This window comes from Elaeis guineensis, chromosome 7 (genome assembly GCF_000442705.2).
Source record: "Elaeis guineensis isolate ETL-2024a chromosome 7, EG11, whole genome shotgun sequence".
In the NCBI taxonomy this organism is placed as follows: domain Eukaryota; kingdom Viridiplantae; phylum Streptophyta; class Magnoliopsida; order Arecales; family Arecaceae; genus Elaeis; species Elaeis guineensis.
In genome coordinates, this window is record NC_025999.2 from 59,215,939 (window position 1) to 59,232,938 (window position 17,000).

At 34.2% G+C, this 17,000-nt stretch overlaps 1 non-coding gene across 1 annotated transcript; it reads right to left on the reverse strand.

Annotated features, from left to right (window-relative positions):
- Window positions 1-1,747: 1,747 nt before the first annotated feature.
- LOC140859568 (small nucleolar RNA R71) lies at window positions 1,748-1,854 on the reverse strand. Its single transcript, XR_012143105.1, has one exon. It is a non-coding gene; the product is annotated as a small nucleolar RNA R71 (small nucleolar RNA).
- Window positions 1,855-17,000: the final 15,146 nt, after the last annotated feature.

The following is a 17,000-nucleotide window of genomic DNA, read 5'->3' on the forward strand; positions in this document are numbered from 1 at the left end:
AGTAGATGCTAGGATCTAGTTAGTAGATCTTAGTATCCAATTTATTTTTTATATTTTTAATTTTTATTTTTCGACTTAAATTGCTTTCTTCAAAATTTTATTTTTTTTATAAAATCAAAGATTTCAAATCAAAATTCTGTCTTCTCTATGGATTCAACCCGACTCATTACGTTCTACATATTTTTAATTTTTATTGAAGTCAGAATTTGATTGATAATCACGGTGTCCTAACGACAGCATCGCGATCGTATCAATTTTTGGCACCGTTGTTGGAGAAGGCACCAATTTTAATATTTAATTTCTTTGATTTTCTTGTAAATTTAACTTACTAACTTTTCTATTTTTTTATGTGTAAAAAAAAAATTCAAAAATTTAAAAAAGAAAGATAGAAAGCTTCAAATTTTGCTTGGTGAGATCAATCCTAATTCTAATCCTAACTATTTTTTTATATTAATTATTATTTTTTTAAAATTAACCTAAAATTCATCCACATAAATCTAATAAAAATTACATGACAAGAGTAGAAACTTAATTTTTAGGAGCATTCATTATTGTAGATTTATTTTTGATGATCGTTGGAGACAAGGTAAGCTTTCAAGTTTTATTAGTTTCATGCATATAATTTAGTTGCATAGAACCCCTTGTTTGAAATTGATTGTGCATATTCATCTCAAATCAATTTAAGAGCAACACCTATAACAAGATAAGGTGAAGATTTTATCACCCTCTGTTGGCTCAAAAAAAATCAACCAGCATCCCACATTAACCCTAGTCTAACTAAAATTAAGTAGACATTGGCCCCTAGTATTACTCGAGTTCAGTTTTGAGTATTGTGGTCAAGTCAAGTACAAAGTAAGTCCGAACTCACTCCTGAAATTGGTGTCTAAGGCTAGAGGTTATAAAGGCTCAGCCTAAGTGAATTTGTGGTTATTTAATTGGTTCCGTTAGCTTACCTGACCAATCTAATTGGTGTCTAAGGCAAGCAATGGGGGGACCCCCACGATCCTACCTCTTACCTGGCTAGTTGAAAGAAGTGAGAACAAACCCAATTTGTATCTAGACTAAGCCACTCTACATCGAACTGTTAGGTCTAAGAAATCCATAGGTGTCTAGGTTTAATTATTTGCTAACTTGATTGTAATTAACACTAAACCACAACTAATTCTTCCCACGTTACATATCTAGGTCTAGGGCTCTTTCTTTCTTCTATCTCCTTTTTCTCTTAAAAAAATGAAACAAAAACAAAACTTGAATCATACATTAGGATTTGCACTGGTATATGCAAGGTAGAAGATCTCTCTATCCTGACCTAGTTGAACCCAATCCTGAGATTGAACGGTTGATTCATATTAAATCTAAAAATCAGATGACTAGAGATCCTAGAGAACCACCTAGACAGATGAAGGAATATTTTATTTCTTTCACCTATAACCCATCGACTTGTATCCACTTACTTGATATCCCTGCAAGCCACTATGAGATCAAGTCGACTACAATTCAGATACTCCCGTCTTTCTATGAAAATACTAATGAAGATCTTTACAAGCATCTGGATGAGTTCTTAAAAATTTATTCCACGATGAAAATTCAAAATTTTACTGATGATGCACTTAGATTGACCTTATTCCCCTTCTCACTTAAAGACAAAGCTAAGTATTGGCTTGGCACAATAGGGAGACCAATCCAAACTTGGGCTAAAATGTAGTACGAGTTTCTTAAAAAATTTTATCCCATAGGTCGAACCAACACCATGAGGCGAGCCATCACTGGATTTGCTCAGCTTCCAGGAGAACAAATTCATGAATCATGGGAGAGACTTAAAGAACTTCTTAGAAAATGCCCACACCATGGTCTATCTAAGTGGCAAATTGTTCAAGCTTTTTATGAGAGTTTAGGTGACCAATACAGACAGATGGTAGATGCATCTTGTGGGGGTACATTCATGAGTAAAAGTGAGGATGAAGCCTACACTTTATTTGAAACTTTGAGTGAAAATTCAATTAATCATGCTTCATTATCCTCCTACGAAAGATCAATCCCTCACCAAAAGTGGGTAGAAATTTTTGAGATCAAGCAAACAGACTCTAGTCCTAAGGCCGATCTGAACCTAATAGCCCAAAGATTAGATAAAGTCAACCTTCTTGCCCAAAAATTTGATCAGTTCCTAGCATTAGGTCAACAATCTCCTACATAATACACACCACCACCTAATTATTAGGAGATTTGTTCTATCTGTGCTAGCCCAGCCCATCATGTGAGCGAATATCCAATGGTTGCACAGTTTCCACCTTTCATTCAAGAACAAGTTCAAGCTGTCCAAGGTTACTCCAAACCTGTCAATGATTCATTCTCTAACACATATAATTCAGGTTGGAGGAACTATCCTAATTTTTTTTGGAGACCCCAACAGACTCAGGCTAAGATCCAAATTTTTTCTGTGCAGAACTTTCAGAATGGACCCCAATACCAAAATTATGCCTATAATAGTGGTCAGCCTAGTCAGCCTATCCAGCCATCCTATTACAATCAACCATTATATCCACCTCCTCAACAGATCAATCTAGCTGACGATAGATTTAGCCAACTCCAACAAATGATTATGACCCAATAGCAATCCCTCACCAGGCTAAAAGTATAAATAAGTCAATTAGCTGAATCTTCTATGAGGAGAGAACTAGATCAATTGCCAAACGAACTAATACTGAATTTTGAAAACGACCCACCCATCCATCAATCACTTGGACTTAGTCATCAATCCAATGTTCCACCTAAGAATCCCCAATTTGAAAGTGACAATATAATTTTTGAGCTTAAAAGTGATAGGATTATTAAAGATCTATACCAAGATCAGGTAAGAGAAGCTAGTACTGATGTCAGTCAAAGTGTAAATTTAGAAGAGGAGGTGAGTATTGAGGCTAACCCAATAGAAGAATCTGAGCTCGAAACTGATACTGAGAAGAGAGCGGATGAGTTATCTGAGATATATTCACCAAAAGTTTTGTTCCTTTCAGTCCTAGAAGTCGGTTCTTCCACTTTAGAATCACCTCTTTCAGAATTGAAATTATCTTTGGTCACATCAGAGTACACATGTTTAAAATCAACTGACACTCTTTCAGCACCCATTACTTCAAACTCAACTCCTAACCTAAAAACTCAATTCATGAGCATTTTAGAAGAATAAATAGAAGAAATTCTTGATAAACAAGGGTCTGTGAATGGGTTTGTGAACTATCTTTCTAAAATTAAGAACAGAGATGTGAACTACTTTCTAAAAATTGATAATAAAATGTTAAAATTTATTATAGACTATTTTCTTGAGATTGGCAATCTAAAACTATTAGAATTTATCAATCCAATATTTGACATGGGATAGGTGAGAGAATCAGCATGGTCTGGCTGAAGACGGTAAACTTAGCATTTTCTGGGAGGCAACCCAGTTTTTAATTTTTTATTTTATGCTTTTTGCTATCTTTTATATTTTATTTAGGTTAATCAAGTCTTACTTAATATCTTTTGTAGGGATCTGAAAATAATCTTGACTAAGTTGGGGGGAGAATCAGTTTTGAAAAGACTTATGGATCAGGTGATATCTATCCTTTTCTTTCTCTTTACATGCACCGTTCATATTTCCTACTCCATTGAGGACAATGTTGATTAAGTTGGGGGGGAGAATAATTTTTTTTTTAAGTCCTCAAGTAAATTAGTATTTAGTATTTAAGCATCTGATTATACTTAAAAATCAAGTTAAACCAAGTATTTTTAAAAGAAAATTAATGCACAGATCAGAGATTTTGTGAGATATTGAGGGATCAAGTATTAAGAAAACTCAATAAAGAGTTAAGTTTCGAACTTAAATAGTTTTTTTTGAGCATTTCTAAATTTTTCTGCCAGCATCAAAGAAGAGTTAACTTCTTATGGGTTTGTGTAAATTAACTATATATTTTTTTATATATTTAAAAAAAAAAGTTTCCAAGTACTTCATGCTGAGTAATCAGGCCTCTTTGCCTAAGCAAGCATTGAGTTTTGCATCAAAAGGTATGAAGGACAAAGAAGCTTTGTTATAAAGCTAGTTTTAACTCGTAGTCTATTTGATTCGAGCAAGTAGATTCAAGGGGTATTTTATATCTAGTACCTTAAAGCCATCTGGTTTGGGAGTTATTGACTGAAAACTCGCTATATGGGTCAAACAGAAAGCTTAAGGGGTTAGGACACTCAATAGCAGTACAATATTAAAAAAAAAGAATCAATCAATAAATGAAGAACGGAAGTAACAATATACTTGTCAATGTGAAAGTGAATGATTTGGAGATAAAGGAAGCAATAATTTGAAAAAGTTCAGAAAAAGTTTAGTGTTCTTAGTTTAACTCTCATATTGATTAGTATTAATATCCCAATGATATACCTCATTTATACTCTACTGAACATCAGTGATCTTTTTAAAAATTATTTGGTAAAATTTGAGATTTTAAGTTAAACGATACTTGATTCTAAATTCTTTTTTTACTTGAGGACGAGCAAAATTCAAGTTGGAGAGTGTGATAAGTGGTATATTTTTATATTTATTAAAGATATTTTTGATAATTTATGGTGCTAACATCTTCTTAAAAATCTTAATTTCATGAATTTATTGAATTTTCTTAAAAAATAAGTGATTTTGAAAAAATATATGAAATTAGATATATTTATAAAAAAATAGATGTTAATTTAATTGAGCAATTTAAGCATCAAAATGAAGAAAAATTTTTAAAAAATTTAATGCATATTTTTTTTTTATTTTTTTAAGTAAAAATCAGAGCGAAAATGGAGCTAAAGTATCCTAAAAAATAAAGAAAATAGCCTTCGATGTACGGTGGACCGGTTGCTTGGTCCATAGAGCCAGGGCGTGGTCCACCGAAAATACTATGCGGTCCACAGGCATGGTCTACGGGCCGCGAAAGCTATTTTGCATGATCCAATGGCTGAAATTCATTCCGACCCAGATCTGACGGTCAGCATCCATTATCGGTTTATAAAGAGGGATTTTTGCACGATCGGACGGCTGAAAATGAATTCATCATAAGATTTGACGACTGAGGATGCTCCCAACTGAGAATAAGAGATTATCAACATGATCCGACGATCCAAAACCAATCCCAGGTGCGATCGGACGGCTGTGGTTCGATCCGACTTTGATAAGGATTAAAACAATGGATTTTGGACAGATCTGGGCGATTCAAGCTCCATCCGATGGTCAGGAATATTTTTAAGGAGATTAATATAATTTTTAAAGATTTTAGGACTCCTTTTTCTATCAAAAAATTATGAAAAATTTATCTATAAATAGGGGGTCCGAGAATAAGCTTTGTGAGCAAAAAAATTGAGTAAAAAGTATAAAAAAAATAGAGAAAAAATTAGATAGCTTTAGGGACCCAAGAAAAAGAAGGAGAGAAGTCAGTTTGTTCTACAGAGTATGATGGATACGGAGAGGTCATCAACCATCTTTCCAATGAGGCTTGGCTAATCAACTTCAGATCCTTATTATAGTTTTATTTTTATTTTATTTTATTATTTTTTTAAATTTTTTGTACTTGAATTTTAATTTTAATTAATGTAAAATTTATTTTTCTGTATTTAAATTTTTATCTTTTATTTTTTGGATGTAGATGCTAGGATCTAATTAGTAGATCTTAGTATCAATTTATTTTTATATTTTTTAAATTTTTATTATTTATTTTTATTGCAAGTAGATGCTAGGATCTAGTTAGTAGATCTTAGTATCTGATTTATTTTTTATATTTTTAATTTTTATTTTTTGACTTAAATTACTTTCTTCAAAATTTTATTTTTTTATAAAATCAAAGATTTTAAATCAAAATCCTGTCTTCTCTGTGAATTCGACCCGACTCACTACTTTCTACATGTTTTTAATTTTTATTGAAGTCGGAATTTGATTGATAATCACGGTATCCTAACGACAGCATCACGATCGTATCAGTATTATTAGTAATGTAATTCGATAATTACTAATTAAATAATTTTTTTAGAAATATTATCGTCTCTTGCAACTAGCGGGCCGAAGACCTCGCACGATCTTGAGCGATGAATGCTACTTGTCTCAAGACAAGTAGAGTAGGAATCCCTTGTCGTGCCAGAAGCAAGGTCTAACCTAAAAAGACCCTTGAAGGCTACCGATATAAGTCATCAACTATGAAAATCTCGGTGTCTAAGAAGTGGGGGCTAATCTATAAGGACCTCTGAAGGCCACTCATTTTTCAGCGAGCCAACGGCCCATGAAGACCTTGGCATATGAGAAATAGGGGCTAACCTATAAAGATCCCCAAAACTCACCGATTTAATCTACATAGGTAGAAGACCTTAGTGACTAAGAAGTAGGGGATAACCTATAAGGACCCCCGAAGGCCACTTACTTTTCAACAAATCAACGTCCATGAAAACTTTAGTCATGCGAGAAGAGAGGCTAATCTAAAAAGATCTTTGGAGGGCTAACCCATAAGAACCCTTAGCCCGTCAGCTTCGATAACAAATGGGGGCTAACCTACAAGAACCCTCGACCTACCAACTTCAGCAACATACAAAGCCTAATCTAGAAGAACCTTCAAAGAGCTAACCTCTGAGGACTCTCAAGATGAAAGCAATACCCAACCTACAAATATCTTCGTGAACTTCCTCGACACAAGGATCGTACGCAACTAAACTCAAACGATGCAAATATAAAGCCAACAAAGCACAAAAATGTAGGTGAAACAAAAGTTTCAAGTTTATTTTATTGACAAGTTTATTATAGAAGTCACAAGACAAATGCCTACAAGAAAAAATAAAAAGTACATCAACTATTTGGAAGGCCCGCCTTCGGCTGGTGAAGCTTCGACATCTGATACTCCTCTAATCGCAGTGCTTGGCATTTCTCTAGCTACTGAACCCATAAAAGCAGCAAGATGGGAGTCAACTTCAGAAAAAAGCCACCTAACTAAACTCCTACACTCTTCGAAGCCAACATCCATAGTTCTAGCCGATACTTCTGTGACTTCAAGAGTTGCATCACATAGAGTCGTGGGGAGCTAATCCTCCAACAACCTAATAATAGCTTCGGCATGTTTGTTTGCTGCCGTGCTCTCTACAAGCTTGATACAGAGTTCAATCACCGTAGTCCTGTCCTTGCTCAAAGCTACTGAAAGGTTAATGGAGGTCAATCAGGCTGAAATGAGTTCATGTCGAAGGACATCAATCATCGATCTCTCAGCCTCTACCACTCGATTGAGTTCTTTGATAAGATCTTCCACCAAATGAAGATTGCTTTGAAATTGATCGATCTGGACAATTGAATCTGGTTTGGCTTCATCAACGGCTTTGTTTGATGCTATGGTATACTTCAGCCTTATTATCTCATTCTGGACCTTAAGCAATCATTCATTGTAAAGAACTTTTGCTGCCTTCATCCTCCAATTATTATTTCCAGCAGATTTCATGAATTTATTGTGCTCCTTGATCAACTTGGATTTTTCAATAGAATATTCTTTATTCACCTGCTTTAGGCATTTTCTCAGCTGTTCAACTTCTATCGAAGCTTCATCATTATTTTTCTTCATTTTTTGAAGTTTTTTCTTTGCTTCGGTAGCATCTCATTGGGCCCGATACAGATCTTCCTCAAGGTTCTCTATCTAAACCTTCAAAGGCAAGGCTATTGGCAGATGCTTAGCATGGTACTATACGAACGTACGATCACAACAACCATACCGAACCAACTGATAGATATCACAAACAAACATAAACCAAAGGATAGAGGTAAAAACTAAAAGAAAACTGATAGTTCGAAGCATGCATTTTTTAAAATTTTGTACAATGAAAGATAGTATATTAAATATTTTAATCTCCTACACATGCTTTAGATCAGATCTGAACTACCTTTTAAGAATCTATGATATAAAATTTACATATAAAAAAATATGATATAAAGAAAAAATTACATCGATCACATCGATGCTCTAGATGAGATCTAACCTTTAGATCTAATCGGATGAGTTCAGAACTCATTACCTTTGCATAGGTCGATGATCGCCACTGTTGATAGCATATTATGAGGTTCTTCCTGATGTCGAGCAGTCACACAGCTCATCTGACCTATATAGGTCATCTACTCGAAGTCCTGATCAGATCATCCTTTCTGGGAGTGCTAGCTTGCATCGAAGGCTTTGGATGGCTGATTTAAGCTCCTTTCTTTGGATCACCCAGACTCTTTCAGATCAAAAAATGGAGCTATATAAGAAGGTGGTGGTGTGAAAGATTGAAACAAGACACTCTTGTATTTCTTCTCATACAAAACCTAGAGTCGAAACCTTAGAACCCACCCTAGACCTCACACCCAAAGAGAAAGATCTCTTCCTCTATTTCTCATGCATCACACCCAAAGAGAAAGATCTCTTCCTCTATTTCTCATGCACAGAAGCCTGCCCCCTCTCTATTTCATGCCCCCTCTCACTTAGAAGAGATTTTTCTAGGTAAAATTCAACAACATTTGTCGCACAAAATGAGAAAGAATTTAAGGTGGCGTGGAGATGGGATAAGATAAGGATGAGGTGGTTCGAATTAGTTTGAATTCAAACCATTTTGAATTCAAGCCAAAACCTCTTCATCCTTATCCAATTAAGGTGTTAGAAGGGCTGAGGTGTGAGACATTTCTCATGCCATTCCCTTCTCAAAAACTTAGCCTTCCAAAGGGTGTAGGCGATGAGATAAGGATAAGGATAAGATTTGGTTTGTTTTAAGTCAAATACAAACCTTTTTGAATTTGATTGATGAACCAATTTATCCTCATCCAAATGGAACCAGAGAAGGGGTGACAAAGCACTTCTGGGCATGAAAAAAATTCACGTAAGATCATTTCTCGCATGGAAAAAAATGGGCACAGAGAAGAGGTGGCGCATGGGTTGGCTCAATTTAAATTTGAATCTGAATTCTTATCGAATTAGATTCTTAATCCAACCAAATTAGGTTAGACCCAATTAGACCACTGAACCTAATCTAATTAGATAAAAAATAACCATATTAAATCTTAATCAAATAAAAAATTAATCGAGCTCAAGTTTCGATCAAATCAAGAATCGAATACCCTTAACGATTAGATCATCTTATAACCTAATCGGATCAAACCAAATTGAATCTAATTCAATTAGATCTGATCCAAACCTCGATGCTCAATCAAATTGAGCTAATTAGTAATTTAATTGCTAATCAATCTTCTTATAATTCATTAATAATTAATGAATTAATTTATTACAACTTTTGCATAAGGTTAATCATTAATCGAATTGATGATTATACCCTAGAATGATTCTTAATCGTCGATCAGCCATATGATCAGTCAGAAATTTTTTTTGAGTATGACCCCATCGGTTCGAACCTAAGCCGATAGCACAGGAGCAATCTTCCTATACCAATCAAAGTGACCATTTAGCAATGGTACTCAACGTCCGTATAGGTCGAAAGATTGCAAAGCAACATTCAAGAACTTATGGCATATGGTTATCGTATAATTCATCCCTTTGATCCAAATGCTCATGGTGGTCTAGGATTTAACTGTCAACCTTAAAAAGATCATCTACATTATATTTTAACTTTTCAAATCTATCACATAGATTATCTCGATCGAGATTTTACTGAATTGAAGCACACTAATGCATTAACTCCTTCGGAGGAGTCAATTCTATCTTGACTCACATGCTGACTTTGCAAGTACTTGACTGTATCCAAAAATCTTGCATCACTGAATTAAAAATTTAGATAGTTCAGTACCAAAGCACAACGAGTTGCTTGTAAGTCATCGTGATGATCTTAGGTCGAAGGGACACTTATACCTATATCCTTCGTGAGCTACTCTTGATAGTAAAGTGCTCAGTAGTTGATTACGTTCAGTGAGATGTACCCCTACGTCTCACTTGCATGCTATGCCAGTATCTTCACACTCTTTGATTAAGAGGACAATCAATGCATATGGCACACAACGACCTATACTTGATATAGCTATCATCCTAATAATAGCATATCATTTGGCCATGAACAAAGTTTAAAGACTAGATGATATATCCTCCCATATCGATTCAGTCTTAAGGACTTCATCACAAAATAGAAGTTCAAATAAGATATACACAGAGCAATAAAAAAATTAAATAATATTTATTATTTTAATAATTTATATATAATTATAATAATTAGCTTAATCGTCAATAGACTGATGATTGATTTTGGGATATAATTCTCAACAACTCCTACCTAGACTAAAGCCAATCGGTATTAGTATCGTATATCCATCTTTGATTTATAATTTTCAAACTCCTTAACATTGAGGACTTTAGTAAATGGATTGGCCAGATTCTCTTTTCCATCGATCTTTTGAAGGTCAACGTCATCTCGATCTATGATCTCTCAGATCAGGTGGTAGCGATACATAATGTGCTTGGTGCACTGATGTGACTTCAATTCTTTCACTTGAGCAATGATGCCAGTGCTATCGCAGTACAACAAGACAGGGCCATCGAGGGAGGATTTCACTCCGAGCTCATCGATGAACTTTCGTAACCACACAGCTTTCTTTGCAACATCAGATACCGTGATATATTCTGTCTCGCAAGTAGAGTCAGTCACGGTGTGCTGCTTAAAACTCTTCCAGCAGATTGCTCCACTATTCAGGATATAAATATATCCCGACATGCTCTTGTTGTCATCATGATTTGATTGAAAATTAGAGTCTATAAATTTCACAAGTTTTAAGTTGGATTCTTCATAAATAAGTCACTGGTCCTTAATATTTTTCAAATACTTAAGGATGGTCTTGACGATCTTCCAGTGATTCTCATCTCGATTGGACTGGTATCTGCTTAGTACCTCTAGTAAGTATGTCACGTCCAGTCTAGTACATGTCATGGTATACATAATAGATCTCACTATCAAGCATATAGAATTCTTCTCATACGCTCTCTTTCTTAAGGAGTTATTGGACAATCACTCTTCGAGAAAATTTTTTTGACCTATTGAAAAATAGCCTTTCTTGAAATGCTCCATGCTGAATCATTTCAACACAGTATCAATGTACGTGGATTGAGATAATCCAAGCAACCTCTTAGATCTATCTCTATAGATCTTCATCCCAAGGATGTAGGATGCTTTCTCAAGTCCTTCATGGAGAATTATGATGACAATCAAACTTTTATTCTCTGTAATACAGGGATGTCATTTTTGATTAAGAGAATGTCATCTACATACAAAATAAAAAATACTATCACAGAATTATTAACTCACTTGTATATGCAATTTTTTTTTTTATTTTTAATGAAGCTATATATTCTGATCACTTTATCAAAATGTATATTCCAACTCTGAGATATCTGCTTAAATCCATAAATGGACCTCTGAAGGTTGCACACCTTAGACTCATCTGTAGATATGAAACCTTCAAGTTGTATTATATACACCTCTTCTTCAAGCTCTCCATTTAAGAAGACTATTTTTACATTCATTTGTCAGATTTCATAATCCAGATGTACTGTTATCACAAGCATGATTCGAATAGATTTGAGCATTATCATAGGAGAAAATATCTCATCATAGTCAATACCATAATGCTGACTATAATCCTTGGTAACCAGATGGACTTTATAGGTCTCCATCTTTTCGTCTACATCCCTCTTTCTTTTGAAGATCCATTTGCACCCTATGATTTTACCTCTTCTAGTGGGTCAACCAATGTCTATATATCGTTGACTTTCATGGACTCCATTTCAGATTTCATAATTTTTAGCCACTTATCAGAGTCAGATCTTTGCATTGCATCTATGTAGGTGATTGGATCTTTGTTGTTCTCATCGAGTTCAATAGGATCACCATCTCAGATCAAAAAATTATAGTATCTGTCTGACTGATGCAGTACTCTATCGGATCTCCTTAAAAATATCTCTACAACAAGTTTTAGGTTTGATATAATCAAATCCGACTCTATGGATTTACTAGATTGTGTCGGTTTTTCTATCGATCGAACTTCATCAAGTTCAATCTTATAGATATTAGTTTCTTTCCAAAGAGCTTTTTTTTCAAAAAGACTATCCTATTGCTGATGATACTCTATGGGTTAACTAGTCTCTTTTCGATACCCTATAAATAGATATTTATCAGATTTTGATCCAAACTTGTTAGTTTTTAAATATTTGACATAAGCCGGACACCTCCAAATCTTAAGATGAGAGAGTACTGGCTTACGTCCTATCCACATCTTATATGGTGTTTTACTTATGGACTTACTTGAATTTTATTTAGAATATAACAAGCCAACTCGAGTGCATATCTCCAAAAAGAGATCGATAGACTTGCAAAGCCCATCATGGACCATACCATATCTAACAGGATTCGATTCTTCCTTTTCGATACACCATTATACTGTGGTCAGAAAGAGTCCACTGCAAGAGAATTTTATTCTCTTTTAAGTATATTAGAAACTCACTGGAGAAGTATTCATCTCCTCGGTTAGATCGAAGAGTTTTAATGCTCTTCTCAATTTATTTTTCTACTTTATTATGGAATCATTTGAATATTTCAAATGATTCAGACTTATGTATCATTAAATAGACGTGCCCATATCTTGATAGATCATCTGTAAATATAATTAAATAATAATATCTATCTCTGGCACTCGTGTTCATGGATCTATATACATCAGTATGTATCAGACCTAGAATTTCACTGGCTCGCTCATTTTTTTAGTAAAAAATAATTTGATCATTTTTTCAAGAAGACAGAACTCACAGGTAGGAAGTGATTCATAATCACTAACTTCAAAGATTCTCGCTTGAGTCAATCTATTTTTTTATTCTTGTTAATATGATCTAACCTACAGTGCCAAAGGTAGATATCGGTGACATCATCAATTCTAGGATATTTTTTGGATGTGTATATTATACTAACAGATTGCGATAATATATAAATTCTATTGTTCAGTTATCCATTCATCATATTAACATCATTCATAATGATATTAAAAATATTTTTTTTATTGAAATCTCATAATCGTACATGGCCAAAAGTCCTACAGAAATAATATTAAAAAAAAATGATGGATAAAAGTGACATTCACTAAGAATAATTATATTGAACTTAAATACAAACTTAATAATCTCTAACGCTAGAACTAAAATTGATATTCCATCTCCAACATTAAAGAATCTTCACCTTCTTCAAATCTCCTACTGACCTGTAGATTCTGCAACGAATTACAAATATTAAAAAGACTTTCAATATCTAATATCTAGATAGTAGAATTATAAATTAAAAAATTATAAGATATTATCATATAATTACCTTGTCCAGCAACAGCTTATTTTTTTCTCGATCTGTTCGGATCCAGAGACATAATGTACTAAGGATAGTTCCTCTTCTAGTGTCCTTACTTCTTGCAGTAGAAGCATATCGCCTGACTCTGATTGGACTTGAATTTCTTGGTCTGATAGGGCTTGGGTGCCCCAGCACTTTGCATCTTCTTGTTATTCTTCTTGTTCTACTTTTTTTCTTAAAGGGTCGACATCTAGAAGAAGACCCTCCCACCATATTTATCGACTCTTTATTGAGCTAGTCATCCTTCTCCAGCTGCTCATGTAGGAGAAAGCTGAGCTTGTTCAGGTACTCAATCATCTCGATCATGTATTGTACATGATTAGTGACTGATGTCCCTTCTATCATTTGAGTATTGAAGATGGCACAACTTGTCTTGTGCCTCTCAACATCGTCGGGTGTGCCTAAGGATTCATTCAATATTTACAACATATTCTGTGGCTGAACATTTTTGAATTTATAGCTGAACTCATCATTCATTACCGTCAGCATAATGCAATGAACCGTAGTTTGGTCGTTGAGCTATTTCTGATAAGTATCTCAGACTGTACTGCGAGCATTTGGAGCTAGCTCCTCGGATGTCAGATCTGTCAGTACGTACAAAAGTCATTCATACTCAAGGACTATTTTTAGTTTTCGATACCAACTATTAAAATTTGATTCCATTAATTTATCACTATTCAACAATGATAGGAGCGACAATGTGGTGGTCATAACTGCAAAAAAGAAAAATAAAATCTAATTAGTATATAAATTGATTAAATCTAAAGACATGAACTTTAGTCTAAAAATTTTTCTACTATTTTATTTGAATTAGTAGCCTCTACCTCCAATTCGAGGAATTATACTAATTTCTTAGTGGGTACCAGAATCCTCACAGACTGCACATGGATCCGAGTGTGGCTCAGCCAACCCCTATGCACCCATGGATAGGTTCTTTTTAAATATTTTATTAAATAATTTTTAGCAGTTAATTTTACCCTAGGCACCTCTTCAGCAGGCGTGTGGTGCCTCCATTGAAAGTCTTTATTAGGTCCAACCATTAACATATCAAAATTTAATGCATCTGACAAACGAATGATTAGGCTCGAGTATGGCTCAGCCAATCTGACCATCGTTAAAAAGACACAACTAAATTAATATATTATAAATGATAATTTCGACAATCAGATGAGCACCAAATGTGTGGCGTCTCCAATGATCATTTAAACTGTTGGATCCATTATCATCCAACTTAATGGGAGGCTATGATCTATTTATCACCATACCTATTTCATTTTTAGGAACCTAATAATTTTAGAAAATTTAATTAGATGAAATGAAAGATGAGAAAAAATTTGACCAGTTAATCTTAATCCTCTCACTGACTTCACCAAGTTAGATCAAAGAAGACTAGGTATAAACTGGTCCAGCCAATCAGTCATAAATCTTTTCATTGACTTCACTAAATCATAAAGAAGACTTTAGACAAGTTAAACTAGGGACACCTAAATCAGACATACTGATTTTCTAGTTAGCATAGGTCAACCCCAATCATTAAGTGATCTGATCAAATTATGATTCACCACGTTAGTCAGATAAGTGAGATCGATGGGAGAGATATACTATTAACTTATCATAGACTCAATTTATGTGAGTAGCTTTCAATTAATGACCACCAATCAAGACTGCCATACGTATCTTAGACACCAACTGGTTAGTCAGTTTCAATTCGATCAACTTATAGACTTGGATTCGACCATGGAGCTACGATTCAAGGTCCATCTTAGTCTAATCAAAGATATGGGCTCTAACCAACTATAACTTTTGAGAATTGATCAAGAGAAGAATTGATCCAATCAGAATTAACTATTAATTAGATTTATTCAATTACTAACATAGTCCATTATCAATGATTTCTAACCCTAGGTGTAATCCAGTTAAATAGACTTGACTCAAGCTAACTCATAAACTCATGAATTATTAAATTTATGCCTTAGATCTTTGATTCTCAAATCTAGATCACTTAATTCTTAATTAAATTTTGGGCTAACATGGGTTGGGATTTGGTATTTGAAAATAGTTTCAAGTTTTGTAAAATATTTTTACAAACTGTCATATAATCAAATAAACCTTAATTTCAGATCTAACATACAATATATCAGATTTAAAATAAAAAAATTTAATACTTTTCATTATTTATTTTTATGAAAAAGACTGCACAGTACCCTTACATGCCATAGGAGAATTCCATCGAATGGGAGTAGAGGGCTATAAAATCCTACATTTTTCTATGTTCGGATGGCTATGGAGATCTATCCAATTCGATTACTATACTACTTAGATTCTAAATTGATTATTTAGATCTAATCTAAATAATTAAAATTAAATTAAAATTAGATTATATATAAAATATTCATGTCAAAAGCAATGAAGCTCTGATACCACTGAAAGAAAACCGACAGTTCAAAGCATGTATTTTTTTAAAATTCTGCATAGTGAAAGATAATAGATTAAATATTTTAATCTTCTATACATACTTTAGATAAGATCTAAACTACCTTTCAAAGATCTATGATATAAAATTTGTATATAAAAATTTTGATATAAAAAAAAACTGCATCAATCACATCGATGCCCTAGATCAGATCTAATCGTTAGATCTAATCGGATGAGTTCAAAACTCATTACCTTTGCATAGGTCAATGATCATCACTACTAATAGGCATGGTACAAGATTCTTTCTGATATCGAGCAGTCACATAGCTCGTCCGACCTTTACAGATCGTCCACTCGAAGTCCTGATCAGATCGTCCTTCCTGAGAGTGCTAGCTCACACTGAAGGCTTTGGATGGCTGATTGAAGCTCCTTCCTTTAGATCATCTAGAATCTTTTAGATTAGAAGATGGAGCTACACAAGGAGGTGGTGGTGTGGAAGATTGGAACAAGACACTCTTGTATTTCTTCTCACACAAAATCTGGAGTTGAAATCCTAGAACCCACCCTAGACCTCACACCCAAAGAGAAAGATCTCTTCCTCTGTTTCTCACACACAGAAGCCCGTCTCCTCTCTGTTTCATGCCCCCTCTCACTCAGAAGAGATTTTTCATGATAAAATTCAACAACATTTGTAGCACAAAATGAGAAAGAATTTAAGATGGCGTGGAGATGGGATAGGATAAGGATGAGGTGGTTCGAATTAGTTCGAATTCGAACCAAAACCACTTCATCCTTATCCAATTGGAGCATTAGAAGGGTTGAGGCATGAGACATTTCTCACACCATTCTCTTCTCCAATTATTGCACAAAACTCAGCCTTCTAAAGAGTGTAGGCAACAAGATAAGGATAAGGATAAGATTTGGTTTGTTTCAAGTCAAATTCAAACCTTTTTGAATTCGAATGATGAACCAACTTATTCTCATCCAAATGGAACCAGAGAAGGGGCGACAAAGCACTTCTGGGCATAGAAAAAATTTACATAAGGTCATTTCTCACGTGAAGAAAAAATGGGTGCAGAGAAAAGATGGCGCATGGGTTGGTTCAATTCGAATTCGAATCTGAATTCTTATCCAATTAGATTCTTAACATAACCAAATTAGGTTAGATCCAATTAGACTACTAAACTTAATCCAATTAGATAATAAATAGT